General features: G+C 34.7%; 1 protein-coding gene across 1 annotated transcript in view; it reads right to left on the bottom strand.

Annotated features, from left to right (window-relative positions):
* The window catches only part of LOC136840595 (heme-binding protein 2-like), a 68,744-nt gene extending 67,886 nt beyond the window's left edge, over nucleotides 1–858 (bottom strand). Inside the window, exon 1 of the mRNA XM_067107264.1 lies at nucleotides 706–858. The gene's annotated coding sequence lies outside the window, so the exon portion shown is untranslated. The remainder of the gene's footprint in view (nucleotides 1–705) is intronic.
* Between the last annotated feature and the right edge of the window lie 20,964 nt (nucleotides 859–21,822).

Below are 21,822 nucleotides of genomic sequence, written 5' to 3'. Positions count from 1 at the left end.
CTGACCCTTACAAATTGTAAAAATTATCTGCAATTGCATACTTAGTCATTTTATTCAACCTAGTCATCAAATAGCTCTCTTCTTTTTATTTAATTTTTGCATTGGAATGACAGGTTTGGCACCGCTCGTACATGGCGCTAATCCAGCTTCAACCCTCACCTTAGAGTAGCCAGTTTTTCTGGACATTCCCCGGCTGTCTATAATGTGATGAACAAATTAGTAACCATAGAAAACGTCTGAAAGAAACATGACAAATATCATTTGCTCGTGACCAAGACAAAATAATAATGAAAACAAAAAAGACATTATCCTGCCAGGTAGTGTTACGTTGCATATCGATCCATGCTTCCTGTCAGGGGGAAGGGCTGGGGGAGAGGACTTGCACAAAATGCCGTCGAAGGATTTTGGTCAACAGCGAAACCTATTGAAAACAAATGTGGGGGCGGTTCCCTGTTTCAAAGTAGGAACGATTTGTTCCGATGGTACAGCACGACAATTACACACCAAATCGTCACAAACATTATTATTGTCCTTAGAAACGAAATTGATTTCCTAAGGTAGATGCCGATTGAAAAATGACAGTCCTTCGATGCTAAATATTACATGCTTTTCACTTCCACCTACATGTTGGCATACTACAGGAAGGATATTCCTAATAGCCCTAATATTCAGTGAATAGCATCTATACGTTGCTTTCCTACTTACTATTTGCTTCGGCAATTCCCGTCAGTTGGTTCGCCTCAGAAACCGGTTTCCGAGGCTTGCTTCACTTAAGGTCAAGATTTTCAGCGTTACGTCCGAAACGATCACTTGCCGAGGGAACACTGGTAATAGAGCGGTATTCCCCGAGACTCAGTGACGACATTTACTAAGTGCACGTGGCCAATGGCGAGGTTTTGTTTGGGTTCACAGAGACGTATTCATGACGTCATTGCATGCTGCAACTTCTATTGGCTGAAGTTAACCACATAGAGTTGCCGGGCACAAAACATGAAAAAACAGTTTTAACTGTTTCCGTTCTTATGCCTTTTAAGAAATGAAAGTGTTTACTATGTTTAAAGGATATCTACGGTACATTTCATTAAAAATATTTAAAACTTTTATCAGTGTTGCAAACCTGAGCTGCTTCCAAAATCTGTCATCAAATACCAAAGACTACCTGATCGTACATGAATGTCGAAGTTACACTCAGTGACATTGCATTTGCTTTTATACTGAAGATGCAGTGAAAAAATGTTATTTATGTACACTTTCAATTACTTTGGAATGTACCTTACCTCATAAGTAAGACCTTTCGCTTTTTATGCATCGAATGCATGAATCGTACGTCAGGTCGGCAGAACTTGCTCCTTGCTTTGCCAAGTTACTCTTCATCTAAATCAAGTCATCGATTTTTAACATTTTCAGGTATCTTACTGATGTTAAGTTCATTTTATCTAGAGTTACTGAACATCGTGGGATATATGATGAAACGGAAAGTTTAACCAAACGGAATGGCTAATCATTCTTTATTACGGTAGTCAGTTATTACATAACAAAGAGACCCGCATGAAAATACTTTATTCTGCCGGAACGGAGCTTCTTTTTTTTTTTTGTGTTGCTTATATAACTACGGATGTTTCTAGATAACAATATGGAAAAAAATCACCCCTAGTCCCACAATAACAGAGAAGTTAGTTTAACCATGGCAGAAATGGGTTGCAGGAATGACGTTAATTCCTGTCATTTTTACTCATGTTTGTGGAGACTTACATAACGATAAGCATTACTGACTGTCGAAATATTTGCTGACCTTCCTGATCATGATTGCTGTAAGCATTCTTACAATTATTTATGTTTAATCGGCAAATATAATGGCTGCAAAGACTCTTGCTCCCATGAACATTTCTCCAAAACTTTGGCAGACGATGTGCCCTGCGGCAGACAGGGCAACTGATGCCGGGAAGACCATGCAGAAATGCGGTTAGTCTTAGACCGTGAGATACAGATGTGGTAGGCAGTAACGACAAGCGTATGTCAGTATTAAACTGACACTAAATTTACTGATAGCATTATTCTTCTTGTTATCAAGACATATGTTGTAAATGATAATGAAAATCAGAGATGCACCAACTTAATTCAGTGTTTGTTAATATTGGAGATTGATTCGGCGGATTTAATTGTATGTGCAATTATGATAACCAGTAAAGTATAATAATTATATAAAGTAGTACAGACACGTATATATGATATACATATACAGTACATATACTGTATATATCCATACATAATATATATATATATATATATATATATATATATATATATATATATATATATATATATATTTATATTTATATATATATATATATATATATATATATATATATATATTATATTTATATATATATATATATATATATATATATATATATATATATATATATATATATATATATATATATATATATATATATAATTGAATAATGAATCTCCTATAAACACGGTAGACTATAAATCAGTACAGAAATCTTTGTATGTGTGCGTTATCTTTTTTTATGACACGCTCCAACTTACAGTATTTCGGAAGGCTACACTGACAGATAACTTATTACTTTATAAAATTATTTAACCATTTAATATTTGGAAAAAGGATCGATTTCTATCCTGGTGAATTTTTTAAAGTAGGAAAATGAGTCCCCAAGTTCCATTTTCCTTTTGTTAAATATTATTATTTACGAAAGTACGAAAGTGATGTGAATGATTTAAACTCAAGGTTGATAGCCTGATACGTTGACAGTAGAACGTAGTCCAAAGGTGAGACGAGAGTCTAGATATACGGTAGGTCTGTCTGATACTGTCGATATGCCTCTCCCGGTCTTGAAAATGCGCGAGGCCTTGAATTAACAGGAAAAAGAAATTATGTAAGGGGCCCGGGAAGGAGTGGAATTACTTCCATGGCTGATATGTTCACTTGTTTCTTCATTCTTTACGCTCTGAAGAGTCGATCTGATACTTCCTTCGGGCTGCGTTCTACACCTGATTAAGGTTTCTTAGTGCCATTTCATAAAACATCGAACAGATTATATCTAAGACTCAAGGTAAAGAATCACTTCCCCGTCAGCTTCATTAATAAAGCTTAGTCTCTGCCAGCATAGAGCTTACATCACCGGCCTAGAATGTCAATACCCTTTGGAGCCTCGCTCTTTATGAAAAAGATAAAGTTTAATATATATATATATATATATATATATATATATATATATATATATATATATATATATATATGTGTGTGTGTGTGTGTGTGTGTGTGTGTGTGTGTGTGAGTTTACATTTCCATTCCAAAAGAACTTACTGAGAACCAGTGTCAATACATTGTGGGTAAACACACACACATATCTATATATATGTGTGTGTGTGTGTGATATATTTATGTATATGCATATATATACACAAGTATATATACGTATATATATATATATATATATATATATATATATATATATATATATATATATATATATATATATATATATATATATATTATTGATAACAACAGCCACGTCTCAAAAAAACTTCCAGACTTGCAGAAAACCAAAGAGTATATATATATATATATATATATATATATATATATATATATATATATATATATATATATATAGATAGATAGATAGATATATATATATATACATATATATATATATATATATATATATATATATATATATATATATATATATATGATATACACATTATTCTTTTTCCTCCAACGAAAACTGTCGCAGTCATATCGCTAACTGCTGATTAGTGAACTAATCTCGGAAGAAGAAAACTGTCACAACATCTGGCTCTGACAGAAGGTTCAGCAGCGGCAGCAACATGTTGACTCTCCTAAACGTACACTGGGCCACTCATCTCCGTCTTGCATTTCCTCTACCCCTTCTTGGATGTTAAAGGACCTTTTCGTTTTCATCCGTCTATTTTATAGAGCTTCCTCTTCTCCCAAATCCCAACAGACCTTCCTGAATTTATTTACTTCTTTCATAAGCTTTTCACGCTCCATTCTTTCCGCACGACCAGATCATCTCGAATCACTCTGACCATCATATCATTTACGTTAGCGTTTTCGCCATTTCATGTCTGCCATATTTCTTGCGCTTTCAGTTGTTCGTACAACTCATATAATACATGAATGATGCGTCACATCAGTTTTTTCTTATATTTGCTTTTAAAATCAACACCTCACTTCAAATGAAGGAGGTTGGCTCCACAGACACTCCAGTTGTCGGTAAAATCTTTTGCATAAACCCGTCTAGCATTTTTGCTCCAACTAGTCTGTGACTAACATGTCTCTTCAAACTACTATCCATTATATTCACGTTTAAGTTCCTCTACAAAGAAACCACTTCCATTCTTCCTTCATCCATATCGACATTCATTGTTCCATCTCCCTGATTTTCGTTTACCTTGATACCTTTGCTCTTCATTACATTTACTTTAAGTTTTCTGCTCAAGTAAACACTTCCAAAGCTTCATTGGTTTCTACAGTTTATCTTCACTATCCCCAGTCTGCACTGTACCATCTGAGAAAGTCATCCATCTCACATATTCTGTTCATGAACAATTTTCTTACCTCAAAACTTTGGACCTACAATACATATTTTGTCCTTTTTCTGACCTTTGAATCACTCCATCCATAGAATTATAAAACAATCGTGAAGGCATACATACCGTTGTCTCTGATTCACTGTAAGCCACTCTGCCATCTACATATTCTAACATATGCTTTTCTTTCGGCATAGAGAGTTTTTTTTGCTCCCAACAATTTCTTTTCTATACTAAACATCCTAAACACAGTCCACTTCACGTCCAATAATTCTATCCTAAGCTTTTCTAGAGGCATGATTTTCCCATTTGCTTTCAAACTTTTCACGTCAGTGTTCCAGAGCAAACGCTTAATTTATTGAAATGTACACTGCTCTTCCCCTACCAACTTCATGTTTTCTGGTCTTACCTTTCCGATCAAAATTCTACTTTTAGTGTGCTAAGTGTTAGATAATGTTATGCCGCTGCAATTCTTCAAGTTTCCTCTCCCACCTTCACCCTTTCACAGAGGAATACTCACTTCTGTTGTCCATTCCTGGAGACAGACTTCACACGTCATGGTCAGCCACTCATTGGTAGCCTGCTTTCGGCGATGTACCACATCATCCCATTTGTAATCCCATCAACTCCTGTAAAACTGTACAATAGTTTTCCTGGTAATACTATTGATGGCGATTCCCATCATCTAAGAGTCGCTTTAGTGCTACTGATTTTCTGATTAATTTCATGAATGGAATTAGTAATTTCCTTCTCTCCATTTTCTTTTTTCTCGCTTGCGGGATTTTTTTTTTTTTTTTTTAAAAATGCATAACCAGTCAACGAATACTTGTTAATGAAAATAATAGGATTCAATGTGTATCTATGTTTGTTTTTTCTATATGTCGCAACGGTAGTCCCTGTCATCAGCGGGCCCTATACAAGTGTGCTGCATAAAGGTACCTTGGTCACGGTTTCAGTATGCAATGTCCCTCGTATCGGGACTTGCTGTCTCGGTCCTCTCCCATATCATTTTCGACGGTACTGACACACAAGTAATGATAATAATTCAGACCAGCTTCTCTTTTATACTCTATGTATCATGACTCTTCAAAATACTTACTCTCAACACAGGGCTGTATTTTCTTAAACTGTGAAATCTCCCAGGGCTCCCCAGTGCTTCCAACCTGCCGGACGGCTGTGAGGAAGAGATGCACAAGTCACTTGCCACTTGCATCACGAAATCGCTGTTGACGATGTTACCGAAGATCACTCTCACCACCGCCTAAGGCTAAGGCTATAGTACGACGTGATGGAAGATCACACTCTAGCTTACTGAAGGCCTGCCTTATGGACTGACCTAGAGTGATCCAGGCCAGTCTAGTCGCTGATACGTCACCCAGTCCCGAGCGCCGGCATCATGTACGCACTTAAAAGGCTGACTGGGCAACACAGCCTGAGCTCTTAACATCCTCTGGCTACTTGACTATCCTAATGACCTATGCTGGTCCACTGAGGCACCTGTCTGAAGAAATCTCTACAGGGTATGTTATATAACAACTGCCCTTGAATTCTTCACTACTCCAGTAAGTTTTGTCCATGCTGCCATTTAACGGATCAGTGAATTCAAAAATATTATTGATTAACAATCTAGGCACTATCAGTTCATCAGTGACTTTAATCTGGCTAAACTTACAGTATTTTGACCTTGTTGTAACTCATCCTAGTTAAAGAAGTGGGAAACCTATTTCTTTGTTTACGTCTTGCTGTCATTATGCATTAGTGTATGGCGTATGATATTGTCTGCCTGACTGTATCCTGAATTATTCCTGACATTCTGATTAGAGGCAAGAGTCCTCGTGTGAACGAGAAAATTCAGTCAATACTCAGTGAATATTTCATGTGCTACTTTAATGACATCTCAAAGTGGTTCATGCTGAATGCCAGGACAGGCTCTTTTACTAACTCCGGTGATTAAGCAGTCGTCTGCGCATATGCAATTTTCCTTTCCTTTTGTGTTCTGTATAAAGTAATAATGTGGAGTATTCATTATCTGATCACGGTAGACTCTGTGTCATGTGCGTCGGCAGTGTATGAAGTTGTGTTTCGTGAATGTTGCATATAGAGATTTCATTAATCTTGACTCTACGCTTTTTGTGAATATATACTGTACTGGGACTTTGGGATCAAAATGCTGCAAGAAGCTTTTCGAGTATGACAAATATGATGTCGTCTCGGCAATTATTTCTGAATTAGTAACTGAGTATAGTGGTACATAACCATGCAGAAGTAAAAAAATAATGATCAAGTAAGTAAAATAATAATAATAATAATAATAATAATAATAATAATAATAATAATCATAATAATAATAATAATAATAATAATAATAATAATAATAATAATAATAATAATAATAATAATAATAATAATAATAATAAGAAGAAGAAGAAGAAGAAGAAGAAGAAGAAGAAGAAGAAGAAGAAGAAGAAGAAGAAGAAGAAGAAGAGTAAATAAAAATTTTTGCCTTCCCGTAAACAAAAATTTTTTTGCAGTCAACAACTGTGAATTTTACTGAGCGGAAGAGAATTTTTGGTAGAATTTTCTTCCTATCCTGAGCTACTCCTGTATTACTGGATGTCCCAAGATTATGTGACGTAGGATTTCATATGGGTCTTGCGAGTAACAGAGAAACTGCAGTGCAAATTGTTACCTGCTCAAGAAAGGTAAGTTGAATATCGCATAATAACTGAAATAATGAAGGAATGATTACAGAATGTTATCAAGAGGTAAGGGTTGTGCTGAAGCAAAAAAAGTATACCTTAGTTTTACCAGACCACTGAGCTGATTAACAGCTCTTCTAGGGCTGGGCCGAAGGATTAGACTTATTTTACGTGGCTAAGAGCCAATTAGTTACTTAGCAACGGGACTTACAGCTTATTGTGGAATCCGAACCACATTATAGCGAGAAATGAATTTCTATCACCAGAAATAAATTCCTCTAACTCTTCATCAGCCGGCCGGGGAATTGAACTCCGGCCCATCGAGTGACAGTCCGCAGCTCTACCGACTCACCCAACGAAGAGACAATACAGGTAAAAAGAGTGTGTCCTAAAATTTGATAAAATACTATGCTGGTCCGCTGGTATAATGGTTAGTGTCGTGGAATGAAACTCAGATATCGCGGGTTCGCGTCTCCCCACGGGCGATGAAAAATCACTGGCTCTGTATCATGAACAATTAATGCTGCAGTTTGGGGTCTGCGGTGGGAGGTTGAAACCATCATTCTTTGGAAGCTTGAATTTCAAGTTAATGGCCCCTGCGTGCTTGTTTCATGTGAAAAGGTTCCATCTGCTGAAATAATAATAATAATAATAATAATAATATACGAGAGAGAGAGAGCAGATCACAGCTTTTATAAGAGTAGAAAGTACCTGCATCTATGACGGAACAAAGAAGTAATCAGAGAGAGAGAGAGAGAGAGAGAGAGAGAGAGAGAGAGAGAGAGAGAGAGAGCAGATCACAGCTTTTATGAGTAGAAAGTACTTTCATCTATGACGGAACAAAGAAGTAATCACACAATAAAGTTTAAGAAGGGTGTTTTCATTCGAGGGAAGACCTTCGACATGAATAATCCGCAACAAAGGCCAAACGGGTTTCAGTTAGATCAAGACCTTCATGTATAAAGGTTCAGATAATCTGGAAAACTGAAACAATATTAGAATTGTCACCGGGGAGTGTAGGCCCAGAGCTTTGCATAAATTCGAGCATTTTCTTCTTTAATAAGTGGTATATCTTCTTTCTGTATTTCTCTTTACTTCCTCTTACTTCTTCCTAATGAACACCATATTCCTTGGAAGCTTGAATTTCAAGTTAGTTGCCCCTGTGGGTTTGTTGCATATCAGTAGGTTTCATCTGCTGAATAATAATAATAATAATAATAATAATAATAATAATAATAATAATAATAATAATAATAATAATAATAATAATAATAATAATAATAATAATAATAATAATAATAATAATAATAATAATAATAATAATTCCGGCATAAAAAACTCTTCGTTGGACGTCCCTTTTCAGTTCCACTTTCTTTCATTTCTAACTCGACTTTTGTTTTCCTGAACCAAAATTCATGTTCGTACATAACACTACATGTCTGCATAAGATACACACACGCGTATATATATAATATAATATATATATATATATATATATATATATATATATATATATATATATATATATATTATATGTATGTATGTATAAATAAATATATGTGTGTATTATATGTATATATATAAATATATGTATATATGTATTTATGTGTGTGTATATATATGTATGTATGTATGTATGTATGTATGTATGTATGTATGTATGTATGTATGTATGTATGTATGTATACTACAATGCTTTTAAAAGAGATTAATCTGTTGATGGGCAGTCCGGTGGAGCAAAGAAGTACTAGTCGAGTGCAAGTGAAACAGACACTGAGCTTCCCTCACCTCCTGCACCACCAACACGGTCATTGATAAGTGGGGCAATACCAAGTTAAATATTCTGGGTGGGAATGATAACATGGTCCAAACAATTATGTAAAATTAGGTTTACTTTATGTGCCTCTCCTCTGTAGCCTGTGGCTACTTTTTCTAAGATTTTGAAGGAAGTAACTAACCAACTCTGGAGAGATTAGCCTTTGTGAGTATATCTTTAAATTTGCTTTCATATAAAATCATTCATGAAAAATAAAAGTGCTCCTTTTACAAGGTTATCAAAAGTGAGGACATTATTAACCTTCATATAGGAAAAATGGCGAGGTTTTCAGTACTCATTACTACATAGATAATTGCAAAATAGCCCCGAATTGACGTAATATTCATAGCCCTGAATTGACGTAATGAAGATTGGATCAGTACATTGTGTACTTCCACGACAAAACGACATTGAAAACAGCGATGCTGTAACTCGTAGATGAAAGCCACTTTCAAGGTCGTACCCTTCGGAAGTTGTTAGGAAAATATTCCTCATCCAGTAATTACTCCGACCAGCTTCTGAAAGTATGACACTCTCGCTGCATTTTATCAGAATCGCTTGTCTGTTGTATTCATGGCCTCATTTCGAACACTTCTTCAACTAAAAGCTAAAAAAATAAACACAATAAACACACACAGACATATATATATATATACATATATATATATATATATATATATATATATATATATATATATATATATATATGTATATATATTATTTCATATATATATATGCATATACATATGTATACGTACAGTATAGCGCCATAGCATTCCCTTACTATAGAACTTTTTCTCTTTGCAACTAATATCAGTGAACTAGCATTGTACTGTAAAATGTTCATATTAAGTCCTTTCATCTTTCATCCAAAGATCTGCACAAAGATGTTGAATAATTTTTCTAGGACAAGAACATGTACAGCAAGGATTACCCTTGGGTGGACGTGATTAATTTTGCCTTTATCGGGCATCATCTTTAGAAGCTCTTATCTTGTAGTCTTCTTTCCGTTCCCGACCGTAGGTTTGTATCTCTTTAGGAAGGGCTTTTGGACTCAAAGGTTCTTAAGATACACTTTCTCTTCTTTTCATGACAGTGTTTGCATGAATGGCTGAGACATTTGACTCTTGTCTCTTCTCTAGCAAATAGCTGTCCAGCGCACCTATACGTGAAAAGATTTTAACGGAGTCCCAACTTTTGCACTGTGGTCCCTGCATGGCAAAGAAAATAAGTGACTCTTGGTTGTAATCAGAGGCTTGGACTTCCGCCATTTTATTGACACTAGAAGCAGTTAGTTACATCCCATTATCCAAGTACTGTCTATCAGGTCAAGGTCCAGGATGAACCGAACTCAAAGCAAGGTGTAGTTCATTCTAAGGACAGAATTGCAGAATGAAATAAAGCCGTGGAAGAACGACGATGGCCAGTACAATATTCGTCCTGCAAAATATCACAAATTTAACCCCACGGGGTTTCTCCATACTAAAATGGTCTTGTTCAACAGGCAACCGAGAAGGGACGCTGTCTAGTCTGCAGTGCCTAGCTACTCTCTGATCTGCTGATGCTTTTGCTGTTCCTTGTGACTTGTCTGCAGTTGTGTCATGATGGTACTGCACCCACAGTAATAGGAAGAACGGGCAAAGACACTAAGTTCTTTAACTGAATATAAAACACGGCCAAAAGCCAGAGGCACTAGCAAAAAAAAGGTAAATCAGGAAAGTATCTGAGGTTATTTCTGGGGAAAGAATACATATGTAATAAGGCCTCATGTTTATCCAGGTGATGTCCAGAAGCAATTATTATACAAAACTCCTGATGTGCTAAGGACTTGGAGAGTAACAAAGTAATAACTTTGTTACATTGAGTAAAAGACTTTTAAGCTGTCGTTGTATAAAACTTGTGTTCACAATAATTTCTGGTCTATGAAACTGTTTGCTGGAATAATGGTAGCCAAATAAAAAATTATTTCGTTGTCATCACTACATTTCTCAGTTCTTTGATTTAATAACTATGCATTCTTGTCACTTTCAAGGCCATATCATTTAGACGCTGTGCAATAAAACCCTTCCATAATTAGTGAACACTGTGATTAAAAACTTCAGAGTACCATTTTCCTCTTTGCTTTCAGTTAGACTCACTTTATTTCTAGAAGGGAAGAAATGTAAGAAGTGTACCCAATCAGAGTGCCCAACATATCGTTGTTTTGCAGTTGCTTGCTTGTCGTTTATGTTATTGATCAGCCTTTGTATTTATAGCTCATGCATGAAGACTAAATAGAGCGACTGCTCTATTCTATCCTGCGTGGTTAAATAGAAATGAGAACTATAGGCAAACTGCCTATACTCATCGTTGTATTATTACTATAAAGTGTTTATGTATTGAAGCAAAAGTGTATAAAACCTGAAAACAAACAAACTGCAAAATACATTCGAAATCAGAAATCTATTTGGTTTTTAGGCTCATGAAATCTGATAGTGTTAACATTGGTAATTCAGAAGTTATTCAATGGTTGCCTTTGAGAATTGCATTGCATTACATTCAAGGCAATGAAGAGTGCGTAATGTATCTTAATCATTATGTAATTAATTAATAATAATTGTTTCTCACTGATGTTCATGTTCCATTCTCTGGTAATTAAATCTACCATTTATTTTATTGTTTCCAGATATAATTCTTGTTTGCTGTATTATTGTTTTATTTTATTTTAGTGTTGTTGCATGTAGAACGTGTTACATACAATGGTTCAGAGTTTTGCTTCTGGTGCTCAACACATGCTTTTGCATTCATTCACTCCCCCCAAACCAATCAGCGACAACCTCTCCATTTTTTTTATTATTATGTTAATGTGAGTCCTTTACTAGTGAGCGTTTAATTGACTTTTGTTTGTTCTTCAATTTTATAAATAATTCTATATATTCTTGTACGTCTGCTTGTTGTTACTTTCAAGCGAAGATGCAATGTATTACTACACTAATTCTATTCTCCTTGCATTCTAATCCATTTTTATCTATTTATTGATTTATCAATTTATTTTTTTTTAATAAGCGAGATCTCTTTTTTCTGTATTTCCCCTTACCTCATCTTACTTCTTCCTAATGAACACCATAGTATTTGGAGGCTTGAATTTCAAGTCAGGTGGCCCCTGTGGGCTTGTTCCATATTAATAGGGTTCATCTTAATAATAATAATAATAATAATAATAATAATAATAATAATAATAATAATAATAATAATAGTCATTGTAATTTGATATGTCCTATGATATGGAAAGTTGATTGGAAAACTAAATGCTTAAAGTATAAAGTTAATTTAATGAACTCTAGAGAATAGTAAAGAGTAACGCAGAGACAAGACCAAGAATTACAGCCAAGAGTACAGTGATACAGAGATTTAAAAAAAAAAGAGATGTGATACGTTAAGAAATTGTGTTATGACCCGGTTTATGATTCTTTAAGCTTTCTGGGTACGAGACTGAAACTCGGAAAGACTGTAAATTGTTCGTTGTTCATGGTTTTTGGAATCTGTGCCAGAGTGGTGTGAAATAAATGTTCGGTTTTTGTGTACTGGAACTGCACAGGCTGTAATATCCACGGGTGTGTGGGCACTGATAATGCTTAGATGTGGTGCCAAATTAAGGTCGGCCTAGCCGAGATATATACAGTTTCTGGTCGTCCTTCTGCTTTGATTTTGGGCTGACCTAACTGCTATAACCACAGGGCCAACTAATAAACCTGTGATTCCGTATCGGAATGTGCAAGTTCAGCAACTATAAATATATATATATATATATATATATATATATATATATATATATATATATATATACAGTATATATATATATATATATATATATATATATATATATATATATATATATACATATACATATATATATATATATATATATATATATACATATATATATATATATATATATATATATATATATATATATACATATATATATATATATATATATATATATATATATATATATATATATATATGTATATATGTATATATATACATATATAGATATATATATATATATATATATATACATATATATGTATATATATATATATATATATATATATATATATATATATGTATATATACATATATATACAGTATATATGTATATATATACATATATATATATATATATATATATATATGTGTGTGTGTGTGTGTGTATGTATGTATGTATGCATGTATGTATATGTGTGTGTTTCTCTCTTTCTCTAAAAACAAACCACTTTTACGAACGGAAACAAATTTGACAGCTAAAAACAGTTTTTATCAGCGTATGTTTAATCTTTCTCCCCCACACACACGTATATTATATATATATATATATATATATATATATATATATATATATATATATATATTATATATATATATATATATATATATATATATATATATATATATATATATATATATGCATACCCTATATATCTATGTTTGTGTGTATGTGTGTGTGCGGGCGCGCATGTTTATGTGTGAATGTTACTGAAAATCTCAGCTGGGGTAGACTAACTAGAGCTTTCATATGCAATTACATAATTATCTTGGAGTGCAACTTAGCGATGTTTTGAGATGAAGATATATATTTTATAGTGTGTCAGCACATGTGCGAGTATATGAATGAATCTCTCAGGGCTCGTAAAATTGGATATCTACATGCGTAACATCGATGACTTTCAATATGCTATTAGCATATTAAATATATTAAATATAGCATCTGTGCCACGTGACACGAAGGCCATTAGTCATCTGTGTGTGACCTGAATCTAGCGCGGGTGCAGTAACGAATCTGGGCTGTAGTAATTTGAGAAGGTGTAGGGTGGCTATGCTGATATTCTGCAACATGTCTATCTAATTATAAGGCATGCTTGCTTGTAGTGTATATAATACGTTCAAATGCATTTACACGTATGTGTTTAGGTAGCAGCATGACCCCAATTATCCTTAGTTAAATCTATTGCACGGAGACTGTGATATTCAAAGGTAGTTTTAAAATAAGATTAGTGGAGAGTAAACAGTTCTAGATACTCATATTCCATTTATCACAAAAAAAAAAAGACACAGCGATAACCAGTAACCCTGCGAATAATAACAGGAATCGTTCAGCGGAAGGCCTTTTGCGATGCATTATTTATTAGATGAGTCATAGAGAGACTGCACATAGGCCTACCAAACATTTCGTTCACGTCGGCGAACGATTTTCATGAAAACATTAGTTGGTCAACTTGTGAAGGTAATATATGAAAACAAGTGACAATCACGCATTTTATGGTATCAGCGTTTCCTGTATTGCTTAGTAAAGGGTATTTTTCAGTTTTGTTGAACCAATTTCAGATTTTGCAATGACATCAGTTGCACAATATAATAAAATCATAAAAATGATTATTACTATGATCACAATTCATAATAGTATTAGTAGAACTTTAAAAAATTTACTCAGCACTGAGACACCACGACGAATCATGAGTCTAATGACATGGATGGCACACATGTTGTTTGTTTTCAAATTAGTGGTATCCGCTACACCTGGGGTGTTCGTAATGATGCAATTAACAATAATGAATGAATATATGAACGTAAATTGCAGTGAGATTATTTTTCATAATTCTGTCTCTCATAAGATTAAAGTTAGTTCATAAGCTGAAAGTTAACGACTAGAAGATTTGTCATACTTCTCTGTTTTGCTTATGAAACATGCATTTCTATTGTCCGATTTCCAGGGAAATATATTTTTCTTTTTAAGCGGAAGCAGAATTCACCAGCTCTCCCGGAATTTCTCGAAGTATTGAAAGCGTCTGAGACAAATGAAGTTTGTTCTCATCGACCTGGCGTCGTTACTAGGAATCGGAACAAAAGAGATGGCACAGCACTTGTAGAGTTTCATCTTCCGCTTCTTTGTCTCTCAACCGTTTTTCTCTCGAGCATTTGCGCTCGAGGGTGAGTTGTAGCATCTCCGTTATTCTCTTTACTTTCAATAACCCTTAATTTCTTATTTTTGCTTGATCCCTTCCCTTCTAAATGTTTTGTAATGCTGGTAATGACAATTCACTGACAAATAACATAAGGTCTGCTACATATGTTTAAGAGTTGCTTTGCGTCGTTGCCTTGTTTATAGTTCGCCGAACTTCGCCAGTAGTGATGCATCTTTTATGAATTTAATTTTTTTTTAACAAAGAGCTATTTCGCATACGTAAAGAACAATGTACAAAGCATGTGCGTGCATTCTTCTTTCTTGCTTGGGACCAACATCAACAATTGCCTAATTTTGCTAAATACAAGGTTGTTTTTCCCGCTCAAAGAACAATGGCATTTGTGGACCATGCAATGTTTAGCTCGGTGTTCTCTGCGTTATCCAACAACAAAGGGTTGATACTGGAGCAGAACACACGTTTTTACTGTAATTATTAGCATTCCTCGTCAGCCTGCCCCATTAAATTGATCATAATTTCAATTTGAAGCTGTTAAACCAAATTATATATTATATATATAACTATATATATACATATACATACATATATATATTATTATCACTTTTGTACATTCATTTATAATTATATTTATTTCCAAGCCATCGTCAATGGCTTGGATATACAATTACATACATACATACATATATATATATATATATATATATATATATATATATATGTGTGTGTGTATATATATATATATATATATATATGTATGTGTGTGTGTGTGTGTGTGTGTGTGTGTGTGTGTACGAGTGACCATGCTAAGAGAATATTGAAAAAACGGTTTTGCTTGAAAGACATAAAACTATTCATCTTAAATTAGTGGAAATCCTGCTCCAGTAGCATTGCCAATACAGTACCAAGTTTTTTTTTAATGGCTGACCTTGGGTTTCGCCTAGAATGTTGGAAATAGTGTGCATTTGAAAGAATAATAAAATTACGAGAGACTGATGTTAACTCAACAGGAATTCGTTTGTAAAAACGTTTACTGAACAGTAAATGAATAAAATTAAACGTTATAACAGTAGTGAATTAATATATGTATGCAATATGTAAATAAACAGACGTCATAATATATAAGAGAGGAGCTCGTGTTGAAATGAGAGGGAAACATTTCTAATCTTGAACCCTTTTTCAAAGATTTTATTGCATTTGTGTTACGGTTACCTGCAAAGAAACGCAGCCTTCTGGTATAAAGAATTCTGTAACTTCTCTTGTCGACAAATCCCCAATAAAGATGGAAACTGAAATTCAAGACTTTGGTGAATTTTACAGAACCCATCGGGATGAATATTTCGGTATCGTAATCTAGGGTAAGTTAGGAAAATACGAACATAGGCAAACATAGTAGACACCTTTTTGAGGCCGGTGCGCCAAAACTCAACCAGTGCCCAATTCGATTATGCTTACTGAACCCAATAAATCAGTGATAAATTACATAGCGTTTAAATGATAGCATGTAAATATGCAGTCCAAAAGACACTTGTTATTAATAGATAAATGGCATCATAAAGTTATTATCAAAACTACTGCTTCAACAATAACCAAATACAAAATGTATTCACTGCATCAATGTTATCCTTGTCTCTGTTTCCCTAGAGCAAGTGCTGCATTTCTGGTACACATTTGGATATCGTGGTGTACTCACGAACATCAGAATGATCTTGAGAGCTTGCTGCGCAGGGCACTGCGATTGTGCTTCATATGTGAACGTACTGTATCTGTCCGTTCACATTGTATGTTTGAGTATTGGGTGGTCACGTCGTATTTGTGAGGGGCGGACGGTTACAGAATACAGATCATACTTCTTTTTATTCTAGTATTATATCAAGATCAGGCAGATATATTAACAATCGAGTAGACTAATATTAGATTAAAATAAATTAATTATCTTTGTGAAAATGGAATTCCAGTCATTTGAATTCCCCCCTCCCTCCTCTCTCCCTCTCTCTCTGAACATTTCATCCATTGTTATTTTTGTTTTCTGACTGACGTGGCTCGCAATGACTTGGCACTGCTCTGGTGCCTTGGCCTCATGCCCCAGTTTGCCGACTAGTTAAAGATAACATTACGATGGAAATAATATTCGTTTAAGAACTGAAAGCCGATGAAAATTTCATGGAAATCTAAATGTATTTGAATTTCTAGGCATATTTTGTGAATGGAATGCACTTCAAGATAATATAAAATTATGCAGTGACACACCCATGAGATTTTTTTTATAAAAAAATGCTTAAAGTTACAATGAAAAAAATATAATAAAAATGACGTCATAGTATTTTTTCCCTACTCCGCAATTGACTCCGCACTGATGAGTTCAACATGAACACCCCGTGAGGTGAAACTAGTCACGCATCAAGGGAGTGAATCTGGCCTCCTGAATTGCTCTTATTAGAAGTCTGTGGGACTTTTCCAAAGCGACTGTGCAATTATTATTAGTGAATGAACAGTATTTATCCTTGCTCGAATGGCTTTTCCGACTTCACTGCTGATTTCTTCAAGAACAGAGAATCACGCCACAGGCATGTAGCCTACTACAACCAACATGCGGCTAAAGACTCGGGACCATCATACCGCAACCATTTCCTTGCTGCTTTTACTCTTACGTAGACAACCGCAGAGCTGTGAGTGTTAGTGTGCATGTACAGTATGTGGGGTGGTAGGGGGAACGTGACAGCACCTGGGCCATGCAACCCAACCACTACTATAGACAATGATGATTGTATTTTTTTTGATAAGCATGACCATTTTCTTTTCCACGTAGGATGAAGAGGACAGTGCATATTCGAATCCATGTTACTCTCACTTTAATAGAACTTGCTCTAGTCGAATTTGACGTTAATTTTTACGTTCAAGATAATTTCTCCGTCTCCTGCCGGTTACCTCGTTATGAATCACTCAAAGGAGGAATCAGTAAAGTTTTGCCTGGAGGTAAATACATTACTTGCTTGCTGGGAAGTACGTATTACCCAGACCTGCTGATCATTAACTTATGTGTTAGGCGCGCACATGTGTTTTGTTTTTACTAAATATTTTTTTTTTACATACATGCACATTATTATAATCCTAAAGAAGGGTGGAATTCAGACACTCGACTTCCTCGTCAGTGAAGTTTAAATATATACATACACACAAACACACACAGACACATAACAATGTCGAGAAACAATTGATGATGAAAATCCTTTAAGGAAATTTCTCACTAACACACCGATACCATTTTCTGGATCCTTTTGGGAGTAGACTGTGTTCTAAAGGTCCTGAGTGTTTTTAGCGCATGCCGTACGCGCATGCGCATGTCGGGAGAAGAGGAAATCTGCTCGAGTGACCATAACAGTATATAGAAAGTTGTCATAAAAAATGTATGTTATTTTCAAATTAATTGACATCCATATGGTGGCAGCCACTTTCGATTACTGCGTGGATCACCCACTGGACGCATTCATAAAATTCATAGAAAATCCTTGATAAAATGTTGGAAAATCGCAGCAAAAAGAATGAGTTATTATTGCTTTATCAACAGAGTTGGAAATACCATGTACACACCGCATGCACACATGAAAATATGGTTTGAGAAGTATGTTAAAATATGTTAGTTTCATGACCTACTGGTCTTCTCATCAAGTGTAATAAAATAAAAGTAGCGTAAAACGAGCAACATAATTAAAAACAAAGACAGCAAAGAAAGACATAATTATTTGAAATTAGACACTGGAAACTTACGCTAATTTGCGGCTTAAAAACACAACTTATCTATTAATCATACTAAATGTCCTTTCAAGATGTGCCGCATGAGCAGCATAAGAAGACAGCACACAAGAAAAATTGTAATTTCCATCTTTTAAATTGAAATTAGGGTCTGCTTTTACGAGAGCAACATCTGTAGTACTGTTTTCCTCATTAGTATAATATACTTGTTCTGAAGAGCAATTTGCACATTTATCAATCAAAATTGGGGTTATTTCTGGATACATGCATGAATAAAGCATTATTAGTATCACTCCTTATTGCTTATCTAGATCTAATCAGATCCTCCTCCAGTTTCACCTAATTACAATACACACACACACACACACACACACACACACACACACACACACACATATATATATATATATATATATATATATATATATATATATATATATATATATATATATATATATATATATATAGTTAAAACATTGAAATAGTTCACACCTTTATCATATTCATTGCCAACCGTGAACGATTTATTCAAAAGCTTTCTAATTTTCAACATAAATAATTAAAAACTACATTAACACCTACCTGTTTAAATCGGTCACTTTGCTTCTGCTGTAGAGCAAGGTAATTTCAGGCTTTCTATTCAAGTCATTTCTTTCTAATAGAGAACATAAAGATGTTCGGCCTTGAAAGTGTGCTTAGCCAATAAAACAACGAGGGTAGTCTAGTCTTCTTCTAAAAACCATAGAATGCATATTCGATAATTGCGTAAAATGTCAGATGATGAAATGAACAATTTCATACTATCTTTGCAGTGCGAAAAGCAATGCAAGTACAAACTTGAATGTGTGGGTTTTCTGAAAGTCTTTGTGGCCCCGATGACAATCTCGTTCAAGATGAATAAACAAGATAAAAAAAAATTGGTAATTAAATTTCCATCTGAACTGGAGTTGCACAGAAAGGCTAAAGAAACTGAGTTTGCCAAAATAAAAAAAACGTCAACAGGATAATTCCGATTCAAATCACTATACTTCATTAAAAGTTTGCTGAAAGCAAGTGAGTGGGGAGGCTCCACTGAAAGACAAAATGTTTGTTGATAAAATAAGTCTTTATAATTTGTTCTTTGGTTTTCTGTATGTTCATGCGTTAATTCATCACAATCGAAGAATGTAGCAAACAATGAATTATGAACTAAGCGTCTTATAATCATCTTGGATTTATTCATACGTCCGTAATCAATTTAGATGTATATTTATAAATATACATACATATATATGAGTGTGTATTATATATGTGTATATATATATATATGTATATATATATATTTATTTTATATATATTATAAATATTCTGCTGTTTACCTCTCTTATATGATTTCAGTATTTGGCCGGCAGTAGAAATATAACTTTAAAAAAATCGTAAAAAAAAAAAAGAAATGAGCTTAGACAAAGTCAGGGAAAAATTCTCTGTGGAAAGTAAAAGATTAAAAGGAAAATGGATAATAATTAAAGGCTAAAGTTTCCTTGTCTTGTTCAAACAGTTGAGTCCACTGCAAGAGAGACTTACACATTACACGCCAATAAAGAAAAATATTAAAATTACTCGAGTCTGCACAGCTGATTAAGGACTCGTAAATTTTACACACTGGAACACTAAACACTGCAAAAGGCACTGAACAAATGGCACAAGGATGAGAAAACAATACAATAACAGGGGTAAACTGTCGTGACTGAAAAGGCCTCTCAGGGAGCAGGGCTCTGGCGTAGGCCCACAGATTCCTCTTATGACTTGGGTCCGCTGTTCGAGGAGGACTGTAGAACTGGGTCCAAGTTGGGGGTGGACTGTATATCGGGGCCCGAGTCCTGCAGCCTCATTTTCCTCTGTTCACACTGTGTATCAACTGCGAGATCCTTGTTGTTCTTTCAGACTGCCCACAAGCTATGGAAGGATTGCTGTTTAGGAAAACAACAGCCATCCCGATCCGAAACAGGGTCAGAGAGCTCAATCTGCCTTCAGAACTTTCCTAGAGAGCAACTAAGCTTGTCATGACTCCTCCTGACTCTGCCCTTTGTCCTTTGGTCTTTTTTAACTTAGTGGAATGATGTTACATGTTTTCACAGACCCGGGCATCAGTTGCAAGCGTGCAATGCAGCCTTACTTGATAAATTAAGTCTAAGGAAATGACAAGTATGCTACGACTTCTTGATAATTATAATTATATATGCTATATATTTTTCCCTGCTGTTTGACTTCCATTTTCATTTTCCCCCAGGAAAAGCTTCTCTGTAGCCACTAACTAAAGATCCTGGAGGGTCTCACCAGGCCCTCTTAACCATATTTCCTGTATAATGAAGGATCACGAAAACAATATAATCTGACCCAGGGTCAGTATAACTAGAGACTGCCCTTTGTCCTTTCATCTTTTTTATACTTAGTGAGACTGAATAAGAAAGGTAAGTCTGGAAATGACAAGTATTCCCCCCACTTGCAGTTCATTTTCCTCTTCCTAAGCCACCGACTAAAGATCCTGGTGGAACCATATTTCCTGTAATGAAGTCAAGTATATGAAGTATAACTAGGTTGCCTAGTGAGACTGTCAATTATAAGTAATCCTCAGGCAAGCCTTGAGACCTGATCATACCATTGTTTGGAAGAAGAATAGCCTTTAATATGCTAAAGAATTGCTTACGAGAGAGCTACGAGAACTAACCGCCATTGTGTTATAACCAAAGTATGGAAAATATTACTGTGTCTGAAGAGGACTAATTGGCTCATGTAAATTCCCTCACTGTAACAATTCATTTTTTCTGCTGTTGGACTAGGTGGGTAATCAGTGGGTTTTATTTAATTCATTTGTTCCAGAAATAATCAAAATATTCAATAACCTAGTTCAAACTGGCAACCTAATCTAATTCAGTTAATTGTCTGTCTTTTGGGGTAACTTTTAGCTTTAATTGACAGGATTATGTGGGACTTAGGTAGAGCAGGGCTATATAAACTACAGTAATTA

The sequence above is a fragment of the Macrobrachium rosenbergii genome, chromosome 8 (assembly GCF_040412425.1).
Source record: "Macrobrachium rosenbergii isolate ZJJX-2024 chromosome 8, ASM4041242v1, whole genome shotgun sequence".
NCBI classification, from domain to species: Eukaryota; Metazoa; Arthropoda; class Malacostraca; order Decapoda; family Palaemonidae; genus Macrobrachium; species Macrobrachium rosenbergii.
The sequence above is the reverse complement of the archived record's forward strand: the minus strand, read 5'-3'. Positions and strand labels throughout refer to the sequence as shown.